Consider the following 10724-nt stretch of genomic DNA (forward strand, 5'->3'; position numbering starts at 1 on the left):
AACAGAGGATTTTCGTTACAGAAATTGTATCTGGGTTAATTTTGTGGTTTGTTGTTAGTCCTCTCTTTACTTTAACCCCCAAACCCCCATCCGGGGGCTGTATGGATACTTTGCTCATGATAACTCGCTCCTTTGTTGAAATTGGATTTTTTATTCCTGGATAACGCCCACAGAACGTATTAGGAACCATCAAAGTAGGCAGGGTAAGAATATTCTTTTCGGTATCTGATTATGAAGTTACCACAAATTTTGATAATTTTGTTAATATGCTCTATGGTCGTTGCAGCCTCTTTTGTATTTTTTCTTTATTTAAATTTTTCCTTTAAATATGAAGTATGATGGCATTAAATATTTGTAACGGTATCTTGAATAGCGCCCAGGAAATATCACAAATATGATCGTTTTTCCTCATAAGGTACCAAGTAAAACTTCATTTATATATCGCATAAAGCATTGAAAATATGTCTTGATACAACGATTGCGGTAGTAATAATATATATATATATATATATATATATATATATATATATATATATATATATATATATATATATATATATATATATATATATTACTGTGTTGTAGGAGAACTCCGCTAACCATGGATAATATATTACCCTTTTGTCACAAAAGAATAAATTTTCCAGAAATGTTAAAATATCTGATATGAGATCAAAATGAAAATGTTTTCTCATGTTCATTCGTGTTGGATGAAGTCTTTATTACCTGAAAAGATTTTTTCTTTAGTTCAGTGTAATTTTTTATGTGTTTATTTTCAGCACCTGAAGGTTGACACATTTCAACATCTTTTGTTTCTCAAGTCTAACGCGATTCCTTTCAGAATTCAGTCTTTTTGCTGATGATTGGCTGAGAGAAATTTCATGAGAAGTGTGAACACAGATATTATTTGGATTCGTTATCTTGTTGCGCATTACGGATCACTGGGTTACTCAGGCCTTCAGAGAGAGAGAGAGAGAGAGAGAGAAGAGAGAGAGAGAGAGAGAGAGAGAGAAGAGAGAGAGAGAGAGAGAGAGAGAGATGTTTCTTGTGTATTGTATCCATTTATGAAGTAAGCTTGAAAAGTCAGATGGAGATGTTGTGATATATCGTTCAGATTCATGATACCAAAGAGTGAAAGTAATAAGAGAAGAAAAGGCGGATAAGCGACGCGCAGTGATGATGTTTTTCGCAAACTATTTTTGTATATGACGCGGCATCTTTATTGTCACGAAGAGCAACTCGTTTCTTTTCATTAACTTTAATGTAAGTACTTTTATCAGGATATAGGAAATTGCAACGCTTTTCCTTTAACTGTCATGCGACTGGATTTTCGTGAACAGTATGTGGCCATGCTGCAGATTATTTCAGATAGTGAAAGAAAACTGCGGAAAGTGTATCGTTAGTTTTGTCAGGTATTTTAAAACTTATTTCCCGTGGAATGCAATGCAGTTTGATTCTTGAGAATGATGCAGATTGTTATCTGTAGAATGAGCTGTAGTTCCATTCCTGGATTAATGTTGGAGTTATTTACACATAATGTTAGCTGACAATACATTTTAAGGAATGCTTACGAGTGCAATTATTGGTTAACGGAAAAATGATTCTTCAATTATTTTTAACATTTCTGGAAAAAAACGAAAGTCCTCAAATCATTATTCTCTTTTTTTGACTAAAATTCAGCGCACGGCAATTACTTTCTAGATGCCAAACGAGAATTTCATTTATTAACGTGAATGGGCAGACTCGACGTGAATGTGGAAGGAAAACCAAGATTATAAAACTGGGTTTCCTGCTCTGAGTCAAATCTGCACTTTAGGGATTTTAGAGCTTATCTCGAGAGTGTTCCAGAGGATGAGATAACCGTTTATTGAATCACCGTTCATGTACCAAGAATAACTGCTGGTACTTAGGGTCAATGTACAATGAAGCTACAATGACATTATGTTTTCAGCATAGCGAATGATGTTGACCATTTACATACAACATATGGAAATTTGATTTAAGCTCTGGAAAGTAAGTTTTTGCTCCATAGAATATTGGACTGAATATCTGTTTGTAGTCAGACTTTGACAATTCCAGGGGAAGAGCAACACGACGCCTAGAAAGGTGTTGCAGCAGTTATATTTGCATCTTGAAGATTTGTAAAAGTGACCCGTGGGTCACTTTTAAAAAAAAAAATAATACAGAGATGGTTTTAATGATACATCATCTGAGGTCTTTTGTTGATTTTTTTTTCTCGGTTTTTACTACAAAAGTTGACTACTCCCTCTGAGATGCTGTGCAAATCTGACTACGCGACAGGAATCGAATCATTCTGTTTCTCACACATGATAACAAACACTCAAAACAAGATAAAATCATAAAATGAAATCTTAGTCCAAGTATGAATTTGATATCAAAATAGATGGTAACAAATAATCCATACGAATTATTTACCTTAAACAGACTTTAAATCATACTGAGTGGCATAATAAATTACATTACACGACAATAGAGTAGTAACGTGACGTCATCAACAGTACTGCAGAAGTTTTACTTCATCAGCTTTTCATTCGATAACAACCAGGGGATTTAGACCGTCTTCTTTAGGCTTCAAATACAGCCTGGTGTCATTCACGTCCAATGGCTCATTTGCTTCAGCCGTATCGCTGATATCATTGGTGGGTATTTTTCCACAGATTGCAAGTTATTGCACTTCTTGCCTGCGTTTGTTCTTTTGTGCAGTTTCTCTTCCTGTCACAGGAAAAGGAGGAGAAGGAGGAGGAGGAGGAGGAAGAGGAGGAGGAAAAGGAGGAGGAGGAGGAAAAGGAGGAGATGGAGGAGGAGGGGGAGGAGCAGGAGGAAGAGGAGGAGGAAAAGAAATGAGGAGGAAAAGGAGGAAGAGGAGGAAAAAGAGGAGGAGGAGCAGGAGGAGGAAAAGGAGTTGGAGGAGGAGGAGGAGTAGGAGAGGAAAAGGAGGAGGAAAAGGAGGAGGAGGAGGAGGAGTAGGAGGAGGCCGTCAGGAATCCGTATTCCTGTCGATGCTCAAGATCCACATTCCTGAATCTCGGTAACTCACAATAATATAAGTTGTACTACTAATAATGGCATTGTAAGCTTTCGCGCTGATTTAAGGAGGCGCGAATACAGGGGTAATTTAATTTCGTGAAGGCGCAGCGAGAATGAGGGCCATTATTGGAGATGTTAGCTTATAGTATCTGATATTCTTTGACTTTTCAGAATATGCAGGTGTTTGAGACTTGCTTAAAATACAATTTTTGACGATAACTGTTTAACGAACTGCACTGGAATGAATTTGAAATGATCACAGATGTATCTTTGAAGCATAAAATTTTAAATGTTAAAATGGTACATAATAATGTTGCAGTTCTGTCGGGTTTCATATTGTCTTATGATAAAACGTACTTTCTCCCGTTGCTTTTTTCGTTTCAAAATTTCATCCCGTCTTCCAGACGACCGGAAATTAAGCTCCATCTCATGATATGTTCTCCAAAGAAGCATGAAAGGTAAATTCAAGGGACTAGAAATACAACATGCAAATGCAAAGTATGCTGAATACACACACACACACACACACACACACACACACACACACACATATATGTATATTATATATTATAATATAATATCGTATATATATATATATATGTATATTAATATTAACATATATATACTATATTATAATATAGATATATATATATATATATATTATTAATAATATATAATATATAATAATATATAAGTTATAAAAAAATCATTTAATTATAATATAAAACTTATAATAATATAATTAAAAAATTAATATAAATAATAAATAAAATAATAAATACGATTAATTATAATAAGTATATTAAATATAATTATTATATTATAATAATATATATAATATATATAATTAAATTATTTTAATATTATAAATATATATAATTAATAAATAAATAATAAATATTAATTATAATTATATTAAAATGTATAAATTAATATTTTTTTTAATATATTTATTAAAATAAATTATATTATACTAATATAAAATAAATATAAGTAATTTTAATGTATATATGCGTATAATAAATTAAATTAATTAATACAATATTAAATCTTAATATATTACTAAATTAAAAAAAATAAAAAAATATATAATTAAATATTACTAAAATTTTATATAAAATTATAATTAAAAAAAGAAATATTAAATATAAATATAAAATTAATTATAAAAAATATATAAACTATATAAAAAATAAAAATTTAAATATATACTAAAATAATTATTTAAAATCTATATTAGTTTTTAAATATAATTTATATATCATTATATAAACATAAAAATAAAAAAATAAATTATATTATAGGATTAATATTTTAATTCATATAGATTAAAAAAATTAATTATAATAATAAATATATAAAAAATATTTAAATTATAAAATAATTTAAAAATAATTTTTTAAATTAATAATTAAAATTAAAAAATTTAAAAAACCATTTTATTATATATATAAAAATTAAGATAAATTAAAAAAATAAACCTAAATTTTACATTTTATAAAATTCATATCAAAAATTATAATAATAGTATAAAGAATATTTGTATAATTTTTTTTGTAAAAAAAATATAAAAAAAAAAATAATATATATACACTAAAATAAAAGAATAATAGTATTTATAAAAAATTATAGTAAGTAATTATATATATTAAAATAAATAATAATAAAAAAAATAGTTAATCAGTTATAAATTTTTTTAAAAATTAAAAAATATAAAGAAATTAATAAATTATATATATTATATAATTATTATAAATCTAATATAAATAAATATAAGATATAAATAAAATATAAAATAATAATAGTAAATAATATATTAATAGTAAAATTAATAATAAGTTAAAAAAAATATAATTAAAAAATTATCTAAAAAAATTTATTACATTAAAATATAATTAAAAAATAAAAAAAGTAATAGTAAAAATTTAATAGATATAAGATATAAGTATAGTAAAGTAAATATTTAATAAATAAAATAAAATATTATACATAAAAAATAAAATATAAATAATTTAAATATTAAATGATATTATATATAGAAATTAAAATTAAATTAAAAATAAAGTAAATTAAAAATAAATTAAATTAAAGATATTTCTAAATAATTATAATTAAAGTAAGTATAAAAAAAAAAAAATAAAAATTAAATTAATAATATAAAAATTATTTAAATAATTAAGAAATTAAAAATTAATTAAAAAAATAATAATATATATAATTAAATAAAAAAATAAATTATAAAATAAAATTAAAATATAATATAGATTAAAATTAATAAATTATAATATATTAAATACTAATTTAATAAAATTAAAAAATAAATTATATAATTTGTAATCTAAAAATATATTTAAATTATTAGTTAATATAATTAGTATTTTAAATAAAAAGTATAATTAAATATAAAATAAATAATTAAATATAAAATTACATACTAAATATAATATAAAAATATATTTTTTTAAATATTAATATTTTTTTTATAAAAAGATAAATATAATAATAAAATAAATAAATATTAAAATAAATTTTAACGTTATATTTAGTAATAAAATCATAATTAAAATATAAAATCTATTATAAGAAGTAAATGTAAAATTAAAATTGGTATAAAAAAAATAAATAAATAATAAAGTTATAGTAATTAAATAGTAAATTTAAGATTTAATAACTAAATAATTTAAAAATAATAATATATATTAAAAATTTTTTTTTTAAAATAAAAGTAATATAAAATTTATGCTAATTTTTTTTACTAATAAAAATAAAGATTTTAAATAAGTAATTAAAAATTAAAAAAAAATATTTTAAGGTATAGTAATTTTTTTAGTGACACTATTAAACTAAAATAAAAGTTAAAATATAATAAAATAAACTAAATTAATAATAAAAGTAAAAAAGTTATAAAATCATATAAATTGTAATAAATTTTTATATATTAAAAATTATATAATATATTATTTATAATTAATTTTAATAAATATAAATATAAAAATAAATTAATTATATATTAAAATAAAAAAAAATTTATAAAAAATAAATTAAAATGTAAATAATAATAAAGATTAATTTAAATAAATAATAATAAATTAAATTAATAATATAAAAAAAAATTATTGTAAAAATAATAATAATATAATATTATTTTGCTATTATAATTTCTCTTACAGAAATAGCAACGGGATATAGAATGTAAATAGGTATTTGGCCGCGAGGAAAGTGAAACAATTGAGAGAAATGTCTTTCGTCTTTTCTCAATCAATTTTAAAGATTGCAATACCTCAGAGTTAGGGATATCTTATTGCTTCATGTAACTCGTGGTCATATACTCTTCATATATACATATATATATATATATATATAGTATATATATACATACATATATATATACACATATATATAGTATATACATATAATATAATATAATATATAGTATATAGATATATATATATATATATACATATATTATATAATAGTATCATATATAATATATGTATATACTTATTATATATATTAGTATATTATATATTAACATACCATATGTATAATATACACCAATCAAATATATAGTTATAATACATATACATGTATATATGTATAAATAAAACACTGTATAACGTTTCTCTTCCTTGACAAGTACAGGCTGCTTAACTTTAGCTTCGGATAAAATTGGTTAGATGCACTCTCGGTATCTCACTATGCTTATTACTTGTTAAACGACATGAAAAATAGTTTTATTTTATATAAACTAAAGGCATTGGTAAACGAGGAAACAAACATGGATGCATTTGAATATATCAATAAGTATGATATATATATTATATTATATATATATGATATATATATATATATATATATATATATACTATATAATATCTATATATATATATATATATATAATATAAATGTTTATATACGATAGTATTTACATATACATACATGTATGTTATCTCATTTACCAATGTGTTACTTTATGAAGAAATAATTTTTCATGTCGTCTAATAAGAAGCAATGTAATGATTTTTAATGGATACCGAAAGTGCACTCAATCACGTGTTTATTGAAAGATCGGAGTAATCAAGCAGCTAGTACCTGTGAACAAAAGGGACAATTGAAAAATGTGGCTACCGAATTGGTATAGAATATGTTTGATCCCCCTTTAATGATCTGATCGATCAGTGATTCTCAAATTGAGTACCGTGGCACCCCATCACAGACAGTGCCTATGGGTACCGTAAGATTATCATGAATTTTGTCTTGGCTAAGATAATTTCATGAACATTTGTAAAAAAAAGAAAAAAAATAGTTTGCAGAAGTCTTCATATGATTATTATCAGTGTCAACTTTAATACATTAATCATATATATATATATATATATATATATATATATATATATATATATATATGAATATATAATATATATATATATATATAATATATATATATATATATCTATATATATGTATATATATACATAACATACATACATACATACATACATACATATATATATATATTCAGCTGTATTTCACATAGGACATTTTGGGTCACCTTCACCAGTTTCATCCCTTGTCCTGGAATGATTCATTCTTTTAACAAACGCAGCTTATTCCATTCTGAAAACTGATCCATCATTACGCTTATGATAACGTTTTTACTTTCGAATCGCATATGTGTAGATTTTACAACCTTTAAACTCTCTTCAGTTTTACAACGCGGTTAGTTCACCTGAAGCTTCTACATTTTTCTGTCACATTAGTGAACTTGAAGATTCATACGTTCAAGATCACCAATATTTGGTAGCATAAAAACGCAGACTATCAGTATAACTCATTAAAAGATGTACCTAATGTCGTCATAGATGATTTAACAGTTCATTTTTTGTTATCCTGTGATTTTATAATGAAGCTGGTTTCACGCATTTGTCAAATACAAGCGCCGTTAGTATTGCACGAATGGGGGGAGAGTAAAATGGCCTTTGCTGATGTACAGTCCTGTTCAAGTGCAGGATTGTCATCAATTTATTATTTTCATTGCATTTCTCATTTTTCCATCTAGCTATACTTTCATTTCGGCGCTGAATGATCTTATAGGTCCCAGCGCTTGGGCTATGCCCTAAATTCCATAATCCATCCATCCATCCATCTATAAAATCTGACCTTAAGAATTTGTAGAACTACCATGCATACCGTAGTAGTATTGCACGAAGAAACACCGGTAGGCCTAATTCCTGGTGATTTTTCTTGAGGATTGTTCTTGAGGAATAATGTACTTATTTGTACATTTTTCTCTAATCTGTGGAAGAGGAGCTTCTTAGTTAAAGATTTTTTCGTTTCTCATTCAGTATTCTTTTAAAAACTTACTAAGCTACATATACATAAAGACGCCGGTGAAAACGCGAACCGCACTGTTGGACCGAACTTCCATATGGTGAAGTCGTGGCGGCGTCCAAGCACTCATGACTTACAGGTATAAATAGCTGACGTGATGGCAAGCCTCTTTCTTCCCGGACGTGACAAATGAACATCCTCAAGAAGGAGAGCTTTATCTGCGGATGCATCTGGCCCTCTTCGAGTGTGGGATGCTTTCGAGTAGCTTAACAATAGGTTGTAGGTAAAGGCCTCCCAAGACGCAGACATAAGCTTATATCCTTTACAATGAAAAGGTTCTCTAATCTCCAGCGTGAAAAAATGACAGTCGTGACGCGATAAATGGGATACATTATTTGGATTCTTTTTTTATCGCGAGGATTGTCCCTGACTTCAGTTGCTTGTATGGGTGGAGAGGTCATAGGCTCTGTTTGTTAATGGCTGTATTGGTCATAAGCATAGTTTACGCGGTAAAACAACTAAACGTGCCTTATACTGTAATTAGTGTTCCAGTGATTTTGTCTTATTCCTTCATTTACCAGGCACGTTGTAGGGAGAGTAATTCATATCTGAAACTACAGTTTATGCTATGTGAACACGTGAATACTGTACTGAATCTTTAGAAAAGATCGTATCTATTAGGAGAAATGCTTTTAACAATCCTTTGTGAAAAAAATTTTGCTATTTTCAGATCGAGTTTTGTGTTCGTTTTTTAATCAGTTTGACTCATTTATAATTAAAAAAAAGCAGAGTCTGTCATTTTTTTTGCAAGAAAGCACAAATACCAATGAACGGTATTCGCGTAACTGTATTTTGTACTGGTGGAGCTTTGCAATTACTGATTTTACTAAACACTTCAATACACAGACACACATACATACATACACATACATATATATATATATATATATATATATATATATATATATATTATGTATATTGATATATATGCATCTATACAGCAAGTTTACATATCTGTAAATTTGTCTCGATATCAATTATATAATATATATATATATGATATATATATATATATATATATATAGTATATATATATATATATATATATCTGTATCTACTGTCATTTCTCTGACTTCTGAGCATCTCTCCATCAATGAGCATTTTGAAATCCCGCTTCTACACTAAACCAATCACCGTTCTGTTTAGATATTCTGAAATATCGTTTGTACCAGCTACCTTCAACACCCTGCATGGGCCTTTGACGATTTTATCATAAGCTTGTTCTAGGTCCTTGTATGCTGCAAAATCTCCTTCTCATTACTTGAGCCACAACCCACCATCCTCTAAACACAAACTCTTCTTCCCTTGTCAGTTCATTTCTCATCTGTTTTACATTCTCAGTCAGAATTTCCTTAATCAGAATCCCTCCAGAATCATATCAGATGAACTGAGGTCCGTATGATACCTATTAATCCACTTACCATCGGCTCGTTATTTAATTACAAAGATCCTATGTGCTTATATGTCCTCCGGGTGTGCGTACAGCTAGTGTGTCCAATAGTTAGTTTTTGTAACTTCAAGTTAAATGCTATTTATACCCTTATCCATGGGGCACTATTGCTCATTTAAAATTGGCAACTTTTTCACAATGAAATGACCTTCCTCTACAAATATTTTAATGATGACTGTTTCCCTACTAAGGTCATTCACAAGGTCATATGTATCTTTTCCTTATATATATATATATAATATATATATATATATATATATATATATATATATATATATATATATATATATATCAAACACGGATAACTTCCGTGCAGGCTTTACTAAAATAATCAATGAACATTTAAATGCCCTTGATGTAATTTTGACTCCGAAAATTCCACTTACAAATGGCTCCGTTTTCAGAGTAAAATACCGTCTCTACCCTTTGATGACGTCTAATGTGGTTCATAAGTATACTTGTCTCAGATATGATATGGGAACTTATGTGGTAGACAAGAAGCGTCCTCTTAAGGTACAAGTCGACTCTCATAGGGTGGTTAGTCACAGAACGGGATGTCGCCTGTCCAACTCAGGGGAATCTGGTATTAAAAATCATTCTTTAAAACGTAAAACTAGAATTGAGCACAAAGATTTCTCTACAATTGGGCAGGGTACCAACTCTAAAGTCTTGTTTATTTTAGAGATGTTGAAAATAAAATAACTTGTTCCTTTTATAAATACTCAGTCCTCAGCTGCTCAACTTATTCTTCATCTTGACTTTGCTGTTGTTCTGCACGGATGAACTGTGTCCGATGTGACGTCAGAAGCGTGGAAACTGGAATGTCAGAACTTTT

The sequence above is a fragment of the Macrobrachium nipponense genome, chromosome 6 (genome assembly GCF_015104395.2).
Source record: "Macrobrachium nipponense isolate FS-2020 chromosome 6, ASM1510439v2, whole genome shotgun sequence".
Classification (NCBI taxonomy): Eukaryota; Metazoa; Arthropoda; class Malacostraca; order Decapoda; family Palaemonidae; genus Macrobrachium; species Macrobrachium nipponense.